Source organism: Dipodomys merriami, unplaced genomic scaffold (assembly GCF_024711535.1).
Source record: "Dipodomys merriami isolate MVZ:Mamm:240054 unplaced genomic scaffold, mDipMer1.0.p SCAF_1, whole genome shotgun sequence".
Classification (NCBI taxonomy): Eukaryota; Metazoa; Chordata; class Mammalia; order Rodentia; family Heteromyidae; genus Dipodomys; species Dipodomys merriami.
The window spans coordinates 111,716,400-111,733,414 of NW_027202270.1; positions in this window are offsets into that span (position 1 = coordinate 111,716,400).

A 17,015-nucleotide genomic window follows, 5' to 3' on the forward strand; every position below is an offset into this window, starting at 1 on the left:
CCACAATTCAGTTCCAAACCTGTTTGAATCATGTGGTCAGGCATTGTCACAACAATTGTTACATTCTCAGTACCAATGTTCCAGTTTAGATTTCTATTATGATGACAAAATACCTGAGAAAATCTACTTAATGGAGTATTGTGAGTCTGTGTGTGTGTCTGTGTGTGTGTGTGTGTGTGTGTGTGTGTGTGGCTTGTAAGAAGTAATCATGGAGCTAGAGTAAGCGTCATCAATTTTTAGGTAAAGGACTCTTTTCTCTAAGCCACATAACTTTTGAGAGTATTTTCTAAACTCAAATATACATATGTGAAGGGTTCATAATATTTTTATTATACTGAGGATTTAACCTAGTACTTTGCATATGCTAGACACATACTATTCTAATCTTAAATATTTTTAACAATCCTAATGTTCACATTATTGACCCATTACTTTGTAGGCCACAATAAAAGACTGATGTCCATACTTATCATATGAATTCTATGCTTGTTTTCCAATTAAGTCTGATAGCTACAGAACATAGATTATTTGGGGGAAAGCATCATTTCTTTAACCCTTGTCTAGAGGAATACAAAACAATATTAAGGACCCAAGGAAGAGAGCACTAACCTGGAGCTGAAGAGCTGAGGGACAGCATTCAGGCCCAGAGTTCAAGCCCCACAACTGATAAAAACAAAACAAAACAAAAAAATAAAAAACAAAAAACAAATGGCAAGAAACTGAGGCATCCTCATCAAGGGGCAAGATATATATATATATATATATATATATATATATATATATATATAAAGTACTAATGGATTCTAGTCCCTTTCATGTTTTACTTTTAATGTAGAGTTTTTATATAGATAACACTTGAATTTTTTGAAGTTAATCTTAATTGTGAATCCTTAATGCACAGTGGAGTACCATGGTCTTCAAAACTTAATACCTCATGCTTTCTGAAGTGATAGAATTTGAACACCACAATATCAATTTATTCTTGTTTTTGTCCTTTAGTATTTTGTGATTTTCTTTAAATGAAGTCCATGTTAGAGTCCACATATATCAAAAAACTGCACACATCCATGATTCCCAGAGGCCCATAGGCAACCCTGTCAACCACTTTCAAATTAGATTGGTAATATTAGTTACCCATACCCACATATACTTTATTAATAAATAATACCATTTCTAGTCATTTCTCGATTATATGTTTTAAATCAATCAACATGCCATTTTTGTGTTGGAAAACCTCAAATTGTATTAGAGATGAATACAATTATTAAACAATTATAGACTATTATTTCACATAGCATCTTCAAAAAGACTAAGAAGCTTCAGCTATAACTCTTAAATAAGGAACTTGTGCCTTCAACAGAATATAATATAAATATTTGATGTTTATGCAAGTCAACAAATTTTCTTGAGTCTATATAGACTGGAGAAAGAATTCTTAAGATTTTTTATTATTTGTCTTGAAAAAGGTAATTCACTTCAACTAGTTAAGTAGTTGGTAAAAACAATTGAAGGACAAGTATTTCTTGTATACTATGTATAAATCCTGATTGTGAGTACAAGAAAATTCTAAAATATAGTGAGGTATTAACTCTCATGAGTAATTGCTCTTGACTATAAATCTAAAACCTTCATTTAATAAAGAAAATATCTTCTAACTCAGTTTGAAGTATACTCAGAATACTTAAGATAACGTTATGAAATTTTCAATTATAGTTTCAGAGAATTTCCATTCAATTTTATTGCTCAAGAGATCAGTAGGAACATTTGAATTGTTTTGGGCTTTGATATCAAATCATTCGATAAAACTTGTAGTATTCAATATTGTATACATGACTTCATATGAATGTACATTTTAAAATGATAGTCACAATCAAATTAACTCACATATTATTACCCCACACTGTTACCATAGTATTTGTGTAGGGGTTAAGTCAGACTAGAAAATGAAATAAAAGAGGAAAATCCAAAAATTTAAAGATATATTATTAAACAAGCTCCTTCAATAAAGGTTTTATTAAACAAGGTAATATAAGGATCCAAAAATATGCCAATGAGTTTAGAAAAGAGATTTCTGAACTCTTTGAATGGAATGGAAGCCCTGGGAGTTACTGAGTGGTGTTACTGGAGATCTTGTGAAAGAAAAGATAGTAGTTGGATTAGATTTAATGTTCTGGTATTCCATTTTTCTTTCTTTCTTTCATTAATCTTTCTTCCTTTCTTTCTTCCTTTCTTCCTTTCTTTCTTCCTTTCTTTCTTCCTTTCTTTCTTCCTTTCTTTCTTCCTTTCTTTCTTCCTTCCTTTCTTCCTTCCTTTCTTCCTTCCTTCCTTTCTTTCTTTCTTTCCTTTCTTTCTTCCTTTCTTTCTTCCTTTCTTTCTTCCTTTCTTTCTTTCTTTCTTTCTTTCTTTCTTTCTTTCTTTCTTTCTTTCTTTCTTTCTTTCTTTCTTTCTTTCTTTCTTTCTTTCTTTCTTTCTTTCTTTCTTTCTTTCTTTCTTTCTTTCTTTCTTTCTTTCTTTCTTTCTTTCTTTCTTTCTTTCTTTCTTTCTTTCTTTCTTTCTTTCTTTCTTTCTTTCTTTCTTTCTTTCTTTCTTTGTCAGTCATGGCCTGGTTGCTGTCCCTAAACTCTTCAGCTCAAGGCTAGTGCTCACCACTTGAGCCATACCACCACTTCTGATTTTCTGTTGATTAATTGGAGATAAAAGTCTCATGGACTTTCCTGCCTGGACTGGCTTTAAACTGTGATCCTCAGATCTCAGTCTCTTGAGTAGCTAGGATTATAGTCATGAGCCACTGGCACCAGCTGGTATTCCATTTCTAACAATTGCCAGGATACAGAAAAAAGTGATTATTTTATTTTTAGATGAAGAGAAAAAATTAGGAAATTTCTTTTGGATTAAAACTGTGTACCCATTGCTGTGACTGTGGGAGCATGAAAGAGCCTTGCATTTAGTGAAACTTTATGCAACTGTTTAAACTTATCCAAAAAAGTCTACTAAATTATCAAACTTCCTATTTTAGAAACTTCCTATTTTAAAATAGAGCTCAAGAGATGGTAATAATGAAATGATATCAAGCTGGTGTCATTTGTTCTCTAGTGTATTATTTTGGATGTAAGGATTTTCACACTGCACACCACTTGGTGCTGAACCCATTACTTTTACTTCAAAAATTTTTTTTTCCTCACCGAGTCTCTTATGTTCTGTCTTGGGTAGCGCCCTTTCGCTTGCCCCAACTCCCTAGGGCACTCAATAAAAAGGGCCCTCAAGTTAACCTGTCAAATTCAATTAAGTGCTGCAAGCTGTCCATGGTGACACTTGCCAGTAATTAGTGGAGAAAACCGGCATAACGGCACCCCTTCAGAGTATTTGTAATTGAGTGGGAAATCTCATGATATTTCTTGCTCAATTTCGTGTACATTGAGGTTTGGGATGGAATGTGGTTGGTACCATGGAAATAATTTGTAAACTTGCTACATGATGCATCAATCAAAATTCAAACTACCAAATTTGAACTCCAAAGGCAAACTTGAACACACTAACTTTTCTGTGTGAACAGGTGGTTACAGTGTCTTATAACATTTTATCTCACATATATTTCAACTTTTTTCTTTATTGCTTTCAATTTGTAAAAGAAAATTATGCAATCTTCTGCATCATGATGACAATCAATATGCTAATCACATAAATATTTAACAAAAATATCCAGATGCCACAGTTCATGCTTATAGTCCTACCTACTTGAGAACTGTGCATCCAAGCAAGCCCAGGCAAAATGAAGAATCTGTCTCCATTTAACTAGCCTAAAAGCAGAGGAGTCCAGCTCCAATTAACTAGCATAAAAGTGGGGCTGGAGGTGAGGGCCAAGGATTAGAGCACTAGCAGTGAGCAAGCAAGCCTAGCAACTTCAAGTCCCTGGTTCAAGACTCAGTATCAAAAGCAAACTAATAATAGTAAAAACATAATAATAAAAATTAAAAGAATCTATCCTTTCAGAAATAATAGGCAACATTTGTCACTTACTTACTTCATTGTCCAAACAATTAAGTAAAATCATTTGCATTGGGATCACTTTCATTAACAGAAACTCCAAGAAAGTCTTGAAGGTGCAAGGAAAGTACAACTCTAATAGTCAAAGATTTCATGCATTTTTAAAATTAACATTTGTTACCTTTGTCCATATAACATTTGTCTGTACAGAGTCCTGAGCTTTCTCTGGGAAAAATTGTGAGGCAGCTGTGTAAACTAGAAATTAATCACCACTAGATGGTAGCCTTGCCAGTGCTCACTGATGTGTGCAACTGATTTCACTTGATACAAGTTTAGGTACAAAAAAGAGCAGTGAGTAAATATCCATAGGTGTTTTGTTTTTTAAGGAATAATTATTAATCATTTACTGCAGATTATCCATGGTATCAAACTTAACATTGGTTTAATAATCAACTACATAAAAATTTTGGCATTCTGCAGTTTTACTAAACTTGATCTATTTCTGTGGTTGATCAAGTTTTAGCAAAACAATCAACTAAATATCTTAGGAAAATTAGTTTAAATAATAATTGAACACTTAATTATGAGTTAACTCTATTCATCTAAATAAATATCCATTTAAGCCTTAACATATATTTTGTTAGTTTTAATTTAACATTTTCCCTACAATTTTTTTTTATTTTTACAGTGCTTTCTCCTAAATATTTTCTTCCAAACATTTATTTATTTCTGACTCTCATTGGTACCTTCATGATACCAATGATTATATTCTCCTACATTGTATTATGCAAGTGGATAGACAAAACCAAAAAAGAAGCAAAAACAAATGCACAGAATAAGAACTACTTGCTAGAATCTGAAGAGAAAAAGAAAACTGGGTGACCCTCCCCTTAGGTACCTAAAGTATTTATTAGATGTCTCACTAGCACTTTAGAAACACAACTTTATATAAATTATAGATTTACAATGTAGATGTGAATCTGTAGACATATTAATAATTATTGGCACCGTTTGTATATTAAGGACATAACGTAAAATTGAATTCAGATTATATTGGTGTTAGTATGTTAGCACTAGAACTTTATTTTTACAAACTAGATATAGATAGAAGATCAATGATATATAATCATGATAATTATCATATCCAAGAAAATGTAAAGTTGCTGACATATTAGACTCCCTTTCTCATTTCAGTTTCTCTCTTATTTTTTTTATCACATGCACATGCACATAGGCACACAGGTGAACATGTTTACTTTTGAAATCTTTCAATGTTGATAACACCATTGTTTTATTTTTAATAAATTTATTTATTATTTTAAATGGTAACACAATGGGGTTTCAACTCAACATTTCAGTTCTAAGTGCAATGCACCTTGACCAGTGCTACCCTTTCCATCATTTCTTCCACATCTGTTCCAACCCTGTAAATTTGCTGATTGATATTCACAAATGTACATTATGAAGAGATACCTTTGCCAAAGTGTATGTTGTTACTCAATTTTTAAGATATTCTTGATTTGAATGTGAACTAATTTTGTGATTATACATTACAAAGCATTTACTACAATTTACTACTATTAATATTTTATCTTTACTTTTACTTCTTTAAGGGTACTTTCTTATGTAAACCTGTTCTTTCTTATGTAAAATTGTACACCTTCCTATGTGTATATCTTCATAACAAGCTTAATGGTATATGAAGTATACATATTGATCTTTTCTCTTTTTACAAATGCACAATCAGCTTATTGAATAGTCCATTTTTCATATAAATTCAAATCTCATTTTTATTCAATACTAAAGTCACCTATAAGTTTATACATGTCTTTCTAGTTCCAATTCTGCTCCATGTACTTTGTACCACTGATCTTGAACCAATACCATCTAGCTTCTCATTACTGCTTAAGAAATTGAATAACTATTTCACAAGAATCAGCCTAGTGATATCATTAGAATTACTAACTTTAAGGCAGCATAATAATAAAATTCTATTTATTTAAATCTGTTGGTTAAATTTAAAATCTGGGATCACAGGAAACTACATAGATTGGAATGGTTAATAGGTAAAAATAAAATATAAAAGTTATATGTCTTGATTTAAAAAAAACTAGTGATAATACCTAAAAGTTGAATCACTGTATGACCATAGGGTAGTTCTATGATTTTGAGGAACGTCTATACTGTTTTCCAGAGGTTAAACAAATTTACATTCTCAAAAGTGTAATAGCATTCCATTTTGGCCATATCCCTGCCAGTGTTTCTTATTTTTAGTTTAGTTTTTTTTATACTGGACATTCTAACTAGGGAGAGGTGGAATCTCAGTGTTGCTTCAATTTGCATTTCCTTTATGCATAGAGATATTGACCATTTCTTCATGGGTCTACTTACCATTTTTACTTCTTTTGAAAAGTCTCTCTAACTCATTAGCCCATTTACTAATCGGGTTGTGATTCTTTGAGGGTTTAGTTTTAAAGTCTCTCTATACTCTGGATATTAGGTTATTGTCTGATGTAGATAGCAAATATCTTCTCTCAGTCTGTAGGCTTTTTAGATTAATAGGTAAGTGCAGAAAGTCTTTTAATTTGATGCAACCTCATTTATCAAGTCTTTGATTTGCTGTGCTCCTGGATCCTTTTCTCAGAAAGTTTCTGCCCATACCAGAGTCATAATGTTTCTTCTGCCCTTCCTTTAATGCTTTCATGGTTTCAGGTTTTACTTTGAGGTCTTTGACTCACTTTGAATTGATACTGGTACACAATGATGGGGATCAAGTTTTAGTTTTACTTTGGGGTAACCAGGTTTCCTAGCACCATTGGTAAAATGTTTTTAGCTATTTTTTATCCTATGCTTTTACCTCTTTTATCTAATACTAGATGAAAGTATGTCTGTGAATTTATTCCTGTCTTCTTTTCTGTTCCATTGGTCCTCAGGCCCAGCACAACCATGCTCATGGTAGCACTGTTCACTATAGCTAAAATATGCAAAAAAAAAAAACCCCTGAGATGCTCCTCAGTGGACAAATTGATCAATATACACACACACAATGTGATATTACTCATCCATTAGAAAGAATGGTATTGCATTATTTGCAAAGAAATGAAAGGACTTGGAAAAATGATAAGTGAAGTAAGGCTCAAAGACACAAGGGCTACATCTTTTCATACTTGGAAAGTAAAATTCACTTATAAGTGTATGAATACTTTGGGTGGTATGCAAGTGTATACAAATATATTAACTGAAATAGAGTAGTATCAGATGAGAACTCAAACTGTCATTCTTTAGAAAGGTGAAACCACATTTCAACAAAATAAACATGAGAAATTTTACTTAAAAATGGTAGAGTGGGGTTAAGAAGAGGAGGTGGGTGAATAAAAAGGAGTGGGGGAATGCTGAATGGAGCCCTACAGAAGGAATGGGAGTCTAAGGAAACAATAACTAATCAACTAAGTGATTTGAGAATAAACAATGAACACCAAATTAAGGAAGTAAAGAAGTTCATACAGATCTAAAAAACAAAGCTTCAACAAAGAATTGGAAGCCATCAAAACCATTGGAAGGAAAAGAAATAAAACACAAAGTAGAAAGTCTTGACAGTAGGTTAGACCATGCAGAAGATCGAATCTCAGGGATTGAAGAGAGCCTAGATATTATAGAGAAAGAACATACAACTATCCAAGAAATACAATAGATTTATTCAACATTTGGAAGACACCCTCAGAAGGCCTAATCTGAGGCAAGAATAGGACATCCCACCATCACATTATAATCCACACAGGCTCAATTTAGACCAAGGAAAGGATCCTTAAAGCTGTCAAGGAGAAAAGATCAAACACTTATAAAGGGAAACCAATTAGAATCACTTCAGATTTCTCAGCAGAGACAATTAAAGCAAGAAGAGCCTGGAATGATGTATGTCATTCCCTAAAGACAAACAACTATCAACCAAGAATACTATACCCAGCTAAACTCTCCTTCATAAGCAAAGGTCAAATAAAAACCTTCCATAGCAAAGAAAAACTGAATCAATATATCTCCACCAAACCAGCCCTCCAAAAGATACTTAAAGATGTCCTATACATACAAAACCAACAAGAGCACAATGAAGGCCAAGAAACCACATCCAAACTCAGAACCCAACAACCATAGGAAGAAACCAGTTGTCACATCCCCCAAGAAGGTGGATAACATGGCAGCAATTACCAAACATCTCTCACTCCTAACTCTCACTATTAATAGACTTAACTCTCCAATTAAGTGACATAACTGTCCAGTTGGATTAAAAAGCAAGATCCTCTATCTGCTGCCTTCAGGAGTCACATCTTGCTCATAAAAACAAACACATATGAAAGTGAAAGGCTGGAACAAAATCTACCAAGCAAATGGCCCCCATAAACAGGCGGGAGTTACAATCCTAATATCAGATAAAATAGACTTCAAATTAAAATTAGTGAGAACAGATAAAGAAGGTTACTACATACAAATTAAGGGATCTCTCCTTCAGGAGGATATTGCAATTTTAAATATCTATTCACCATACAACAGAGCACCCAAATTTATCCAAGAAACACTACTTTCCCTCAAATCTCACATAGATCCAAAGACATTAATTGTTGGGGACTTTAACATGCCACTATCCCCACTAGATAGATCAACTCGGCAAATAACAGAGAAACCGCAGATCTTAACAATTGCACAGATCAACTAGATTTAACAGACATCTACCAAATATTTCACCCAGCAGCATTAGAATACACATTTTTCTCAACAGCATGTGGAGCATTTTCCAAAATAGACCACATTTTAGGTAACAAAGCAAACTTGTCCAAATTCAGAAACATTGAAATTATACCTTGCATTCTCTCAGACCACAAGGGAATAAAATTAGAACTCAATACCAAATAAATAAACTCAAAGATGAGAATGGAAACATCACCCCAGAAACAACCAAGATTCAGAAAATTATAAGGAATACTTCTTAAACCTTTATGCTAATAAGTTTGAGAACTTGACAGAAATGGACCTTTTCCTAGCAAATATTGACATGCCAAACTAAACCAAGATGAGTTAAACCATCTTAACAGGCCCATATCAAGCATTGAAATAGAAACAGCAATAAGAGACCTCCCATCTAAGAAAAGCTCAGGACCAGTTGACTTTACAGCGGAATTCTACAAGGCCTGCAAAGCAGAGCTCACACCAATACTCCAACTCTTCAATGAAATTGAAAGAGAAAGTTCACTACCAAATTCATTCTATGAAGCCATCATAACCCACCCTCATCCCATCCCAAAACCAGGCAGGGACTCATCAAAGAGAGAGAACTATAGACCCATATCTTTCATGAACATTGATGCAAAACTTCTCAACAAAATTTTGGCCAATAGACTTCAACAATTCATCCAAAAAATCATATGCCCCTTTACGATGAAGGTTATGGAAAAATTAGGAATCCAGGGAACATTCTTCAATACAATAAAGGCTGTATATGACAAACCTACAGTCAACATTATACTTAATGGTGAAAAACTAAAGCCATTTCCTCTTAACTCAGGAATAGACAAGGATGTCCACTCTCTCCACTTCTCTTCAATTTAGTATTAGAATGCCTAGCTACAGCAATAAGACAAAATGCAAACATAAAAGTGATCCAAATAGGGAAAGATGAAGTAAAACTCTCCCTCTTTGCAGATGACATGATCTTGTATTTAAAGAATCTTATGGACTTCACTCCCAAATTACTCAAGCTGATTCAAAATTTTGGCAAAGTAGCAGGGTAGAAAATTAACCCTCAAAAATCAATGGCTTTTTTGTATGCCAATAATGAGAAAAGCGTGGCTGAAATTAGGAAAGCAATTCCATTCATAATAGCTAGCCCCACAAAAAGTAAAATACCTAGGAATTAACTTAACCAAAGAAGTGAAGGACCTCTATGATGAAAACTTTAAAAACTTGAAAAAGGAAACCAAAACAGAACTTAGAAAGTGGCAAAAACTCCCATGCTCCTGGATTGGAAAGATCAACATCGTGAAAATGGCAATACTTCCCAAGGCTATCTACAAATTCAATACGATACCTATCAAAATTCCAACCTCATTCTTCAAGGAAATAGAAGAGGCAATCCCAAAATTCATATAGAACAACAAAAGACTCTGAATAGCAAAAATGATCCTCAACAGATAGAACAGTGCTGGAGGAATATCAATACCAAATTTCAAACTCTACTACAAAGCCATAGTAATCAAAACAGCTTGGTACTGGCACAAGAACAGACCTCAGGACCAATGCTTTCCCTTATTTGCAATAACTAGTGCATGTCTGAGACAAGCAGAAACGGTCAGATAAGTTGATGTTAGGCGAAATGAACCCCAAGATAAGGATTCAATTTTTTTTCTTTCTTGCTATTGTTTCTAACACATTTATAAGATTATTTGTTTTTTGCTTTGTATGTCCCTCCCCCACGGTATAATCCCTGTTTTCACTGTGTTTGATGTTGGGATACTTTTTGGAGGGGAAAGGAAAAAGCAAATTGTTTAAATAGGGATATAGGCGGACCCATTGCCACAATGAGATATACAAGACATTATGTCGAAAAACGAACTTTACAACTTTGGCGGGGGAAGGGAGGGATAAGAAGGGATGGGAAGGGGAAACAAAGGAGAAGTCAACAATGCTTGATAAGAAATGTACTCATTACCTTGCCCATGTAATTATAACCCCTCTGTACGGTATTTTTACAATAAAAAAAAGGAGTCGGGAGAATATAGTAAAATGTTCAATGTATATCCTACAAAATTAATAAAAGGTAAGGGAAGGAGTAATTTGGGAGGGATGGGTGAAATTTTTCGAAGGAGGTACTATTGATCAAAATGCATTTTATTCATAAACTCCTTTATTGATGGCAACTCCTTTTTACACCTACTTGAAGAAAATAAAAATACATTGAAAAATTAGGACAACAAACTTCAATAAAAGAAAACATAAAGGAACAAATAATAAAAATGAGAGAAATTAAATAAATGAAAAAATGTAAAATAAACTAATCAATATACTAATTAATAAATATTTATTAGACAAAACCAGCTAACTAATTAAACAGAAAAGTAAGTAAGTATATATAGGACCAAGGTATATGGATCCACACCTATAATCCCATGTACTTGGGAAATAGAGATAGGAGGACCAAAGATTGCCAGCAGCACAGGAAATAAATAAATACATGCATACATAAATACATAAATAAGTATACTAGAAGTTATGGGGCGAAAAGGGAAAAAAAACCTCAGTGTTCCACATGTATATGAAAATAGCATAATGAAAACCACTAAATCTGTTAAATGAAGTGGGAGAGAGGGGATAGGAGAGAGCAAGAGAGGAGGTAAATTTAATCTACAAGATATTTATGGATGGATATAATAAGAGACTCCTTAGTATAGTTAGTGTTTTGGTAGTAAAGATACTAATATTAATATTAATAACATGAGTTCTATGGCACCTACCTACAAAATCAGGTATTCAGGTAAGAAAGGAGGACTCAAATTGGAGGCCAGCTTGAGCAAAGTTAGACAGACTCTGGCTCCAAAAGAAAACACAAAGGCACCGAGGTGTGGCTCAGGTGCTTGCCTGAGATAATATCTTGAGACATTGGGAAATATATGCTGCTATGCTTTGATCAATTTTGATGTGAATTTTCTGTCATTTTTGATTTTCAGTCTGTCTGGACTCTTTATTTGCAGAAATGTCTGATGCAAGTATATTATGCAACAATATGATACAGTACCAGAAATAAAAGTATTATGGTAGCAGATGCTTAATTAAAAATTGATTGTCCAAAGAGTAGGTGGGAAATGTTCCTGTCGTTGTGAAGTAATCTAAAGTCTTTTGCTAATGTAGTTTAAAAAGTTAAGTACATACAAAACTATTTTAAAACATTTTATTATTATTGTAAAAGTAATATACAGAGTGGTTACAGTTATGTAAATCAGGTAATAAGTATATTTCTTTTTTAGCAGTGTCTTCCTTCATTTTCTCCCAATTTTTCCTTCCTGATACCTCTCCCTCACAAGTTCATTTTCAACATAGTGTCTAGAATCACTGCTGGATTAGTTCACCCCTTGTCCCACCATTTCTGTCGTCCTCTTACCCTCCCCCAAGCAGATAAACTTAAATATAAGACAAAAGATACAGATCAAAAACAGTGACAAAGATGAAAACACAAAAATATTTAGGATTCCCCTCTTGGAAGAAAAAAACAAAAACAAGATGATTTAAACAGCTAAAGGAATCTCAAAGTCTTTGATGATCCTGAGGCAGGTTCTATGTATCAAAAGTTTGATATGAGTCTTGATATTATAGAAATTACAGGGCTGAAAAGGCTATAGAATCATAAATAATTAGGCTGAACTCCCTTACATTCTCCTACTTTATTCAAATTGCTAAATCAGAGATTATACCACTGTGCAAAAAATTCAAAAAAGGAAAAATTGACAAAGAGGTAAAATTTCCAAACAGTATAAAATATGCAAAATTCAATAAAAGAAAGTAATTTTATTCATTGCTAAATATTTGTAATGATTTTATTCATAAATAAAATAGTTGAACAAATATGGCAATTGATAATGATCACCAAGCAAAAGAACTTAAGCACACATTATAAAGAATAAAGGAGGCAGGCTCCGGTAGTCTGTAATCCTAGCTGCTTAGAATTCTGTGATTTAAGGATCACAATTCAAAGCCATCCCAAATAAGAAAGTGCATAAAACTCTTATCTTCAATTAATCAACAAAAGCCAGAAGTACAGATATGGCTCAACTTGTATAGCAACAACCTTGAGGGAAACAGCTAAGGACAGTTTCCAAGACCTAGTTCAAATGCCAATACCAACACACACACACACACACACACACACACACACACACACACACACACACACACACACACACACACACACACACACACACACACACACACACACACACACAGCAGAAAGAAAAAGGAGACAATTGTTCATCATTGCAGGTGAATTATTTATTGTTTTGGGTAAAATAGCCTAATTTGAATATTTTCAAGTTTTCAAATGAGTTACAAGAAGAATTCATAATAGCAACTTGAGGAAAATAAAAACTTTATCATAACATAAGACATTGCTTTATGTTTCTTCAGGACTGAATTTAAAATGCTGTTTATGAAGCATTTACTTTCTAATCTTGAAAAAGAATTCTAAATACTCAATGTGCTTTTAGTAAGCATGAATAAAACATAAATATTATGTGACTTACAGCTTGTGGGATCCATTTTTTTTTAAGTTATTGAAAACTGACATGGTAGCACACACACTCCTATAATCTCAGCACTCTGGAGGCTGAGATAGTCATTCCAGAACATTCTGGACTATACAGCAAGTCTCTGTCTCAGAAAAGAACTTGTATGACAGTTTCTAAGTAGCAGAAATTGCATTTATCCCTTTGTATTCCTGTGACATATGCATTTAACAGAATTTTTGTTGAACATTTCTTAGGAGAGCTGTATAAGAATACTATTATTAATGATGGGAATTACAAGTAAACTGATAGGTGAAATGAACCCATTGTTATTCAATGAGTGGAGTATTTGAGAGTGAAACGTGAAATTATAATTCACATGGGGCCCAGATGTCTTTGTTACTTTAATTCTTTCGTTTTAATTAAGTAGTTATACAAATGAGTTATAATTCCAGAAGTCAGGTTAGAGTCCAACACATCTTGGTCAATGTCACCACTTCCATTGCTCGTCCTCATCTTTCCCCATGCCATCCCTACCCTAAAATTGCATAGTTCAGTTTTTATGTTATGTATATTCAATGCAATGGCTGTAGTTACTTCCTTTTGCTATTTATTTGTCCCTCTCTCTCATTGCCTTTGGCCACCAAGAAGATGTTTCAGCTTGTTGGTATTCATTTTGTTTAACAGTTCAGATTTCTTTTCAATAAATGTTTTTTACCTTGATTCAGGGCCTTATGGTTGCACTGTGGTTGAATGTGTTTTTATTACACGTGAGATTACCCTCATTAAGAAAGAGCAGTAAGCCATTACTGACTGGGTCACCATTGGATTCATACTACTCTTTAGTTTTGTCAATTATCTACCTCCCCCCATCCCTGCTCTCTCTCTCTCTCTCTCTCTCTCTCTCTCTCTCTCTCTCTCTCTCTCTCTCTCTCTCTCTCTCTCTCTCTCTCTCTCTCTCTGTCTCTCTCTCTGTCTCTCTCTCTCACTCTCTCTCTCTCTCTCTCTCTCTCTCTCTCTCTCTCTCTCTCTCTCACACACACACACACACACACACACAAACTCCATCAGAAGTATCTTATCAATTCCAATATTCCATTTACTTATCTCAAACGTGCATGTACTGTCCAGTTTTATTGTAGACTGTTGTACATTTTCTTAATTTGTTGGTCAATTGATGTGTTGGAAAGTGAAAGAGTTAATGAAGTGCTCTAGGTTTTGATCTGGGAGAAAATAGAGGTCATATTTTGTTACAATATGCATATGATTAGATTGTTTCATGTTTTAATGTCAAATAATATTAGATTGGAGCTCTGAGCCAAGAAGTTTCTATTTGCTTATCTAAATCAAGTACTCTCTTTACTTTCAATGAATAATTCCATCAAAAACTAACCTCAAATGACTTATAATTTATTTTGGCTAATTAGTCTTCATGCAGTGCTATCATTTCTTTTGGGTAATTATTCTTCACACAGGTTTTTTTTTAATATCAAAACAAAGACTACAATGGGTGGCAAGTCATCATCATAATTTCCCTAACTATACATCAGACAATGCAAAGACTATCAGCAAAATGACTATTTCTTTGAAGTGCAGATAATTTTGTTTACTTACCCACACATTAAAAGATAATTAATGTATTTTTTCACAATTGGAGAAAATATATTAAGTATATATATATTAAATATAATCATAGCTTATTAGAGTTAAATAGACATAAGGATAAATCATTCACAATATTTCTGCAAAATCATTCAACTTTGAAACACAAGTGGCAATGAAGATTATTAGTATCAATTTCTTCATTCAAATTCAAACTCTTTAGCTTTTTGAATACCATTCTATTTCATTTCAATATTGTCCACTGCAAAGCCTCTCTTCTTTTACTATTTTTACTTGAATTCTGCCTTATGATAGAGTGATCACAAGCTTGGATTTTGAAGAAACCAAAAATGTTTTGAAAAGAGTCAAGAGCAAAGTTGGGTACTGAGTGTGCTGGAGAGAAACATTTAGATCTGCTGATTTTATAAAGTAGAAACTGAACAGCCCTTATGGCTTGCAGCCTTTTTCTCTTTTATGCATGTCTTCATCAGTTGTAGATTTTATATAAAAACAGGATTGTTCTTGAAAGGTCAATTGTGTTTGTGTTAAGTAAATAGGAACTTTTTGTAAAAAAAATGAGAATAGATTGACGTAAAAAAATACCATGATAAGGATTATAAAACAAATGGGGAAAGTAAAATTTGAAATCAGCTTGTCTTGCAAAACAATCACAATGCATGCTTAGGAAGCTCAAGGGATAATTATTTTGAAGGGAAAACAACCTCTATTTGTGGAGGTGAACATCATTATGGATTTATATATTAGTTTGCCTTGACCTCCTAGAATCTGTTTTAACATAGCTGAGTTTGTAAATTCACTGAGGTTCGTGTATTCTCCATTTACCTTATGTTCACAATTATACTTAAGACTTAAAGTAATTAGAGCTCCAGGGTCAATTCAGGGTCAGATGAAAATTGTGCTAATGAAGACGATTTCTTCAGCAGAGCTGAATCATAAAGCGCTTTCTCCTCTGAACCAGGAGGTACTGTGACTGAATCCAAGTCAGCAAAATTTGGAATCTGCAGTCAACAGTAAAACTTCCCTTACTTCTTATTGCACATTCCAAACTAGCCTCAAAAGAAATGAGAAACTATGTTCTTAGAAGGCAATTTCTACATGGACCATAAAACAATGCGAATCGAAACGCCAGTCCTTGATTACATATCATCCTTATCATTAGAGGCTATATATCTTCTATAGTGTCCACATATATTGCCTAATAGTCAATTAATCACAATTCACAAGGTCACAATATCAAAATTAGAAAATAAAATGCAAGGAACAAGGCTAAAATAGCTTTCACCAAGTATGAAGTTTTATTTGAGTTTGGTTCCCTATATAAATGCCCAAACATTTATTGTTTAACCATGGTAAGGGTAGCAACTATACACCATAATTTTCCTTCATTACTTATGAAAAGCTTCATTTTAGCATGTTCATATTCGCTGGTCTTCCACCAATCTCTTGCATCCAACTTTCCCTTCCAAAATCAACTCAAGATTCATTGCTCCATTTTCTCACCTGTACATAAATCATTTTTCATCTTTCATCCCCTCTAGTACTCTTTCTTCCTCCTTGTTAGTATTTATGCACTAAGAGGGCCTATTTATATGACTGATACTCATGTTTAAGTGTAGCCTAATCATTCAAAAGTTTCACAACACTTTACACATGCATCTATAGCATTTTAGTAGATTGACCCCTCCCTTACTCTCTCTTCATTTTTCTAACCCCTAGTATTCAACAGCTTACAATGAGTTTTATTTCACTGTTTTCATTCAGAGATTATGATTTTTGCTTGACAGCATCCAAGAGCCACTGAACCGGAATATATGACAATGTCAACGTATTTTTGTGTTGATTTCTAGTCTAATTATTTGGTTTTGTAGAGCAAAACTTGAAAAATAAGACTGATTTCTCAGTGTCATACAAATAATTCAGCTGTGAAAATGTGATTGAACCTGACATCTCATGATTTCTGGATGATTTATTGCCCTATGCCCCATGAGTCTGGATATTTTCTTAAGTAACCTATAGATTTAACACATAGGTCTTTCCTGGAGCAGCACAAAGTGACAATTTTTTTAAAATATTGAGTTACTAATCTTTGAAGTAATTAAGTCAACACCAGATAAAAATCACAGGAAACATTTACTTATACATATTTTA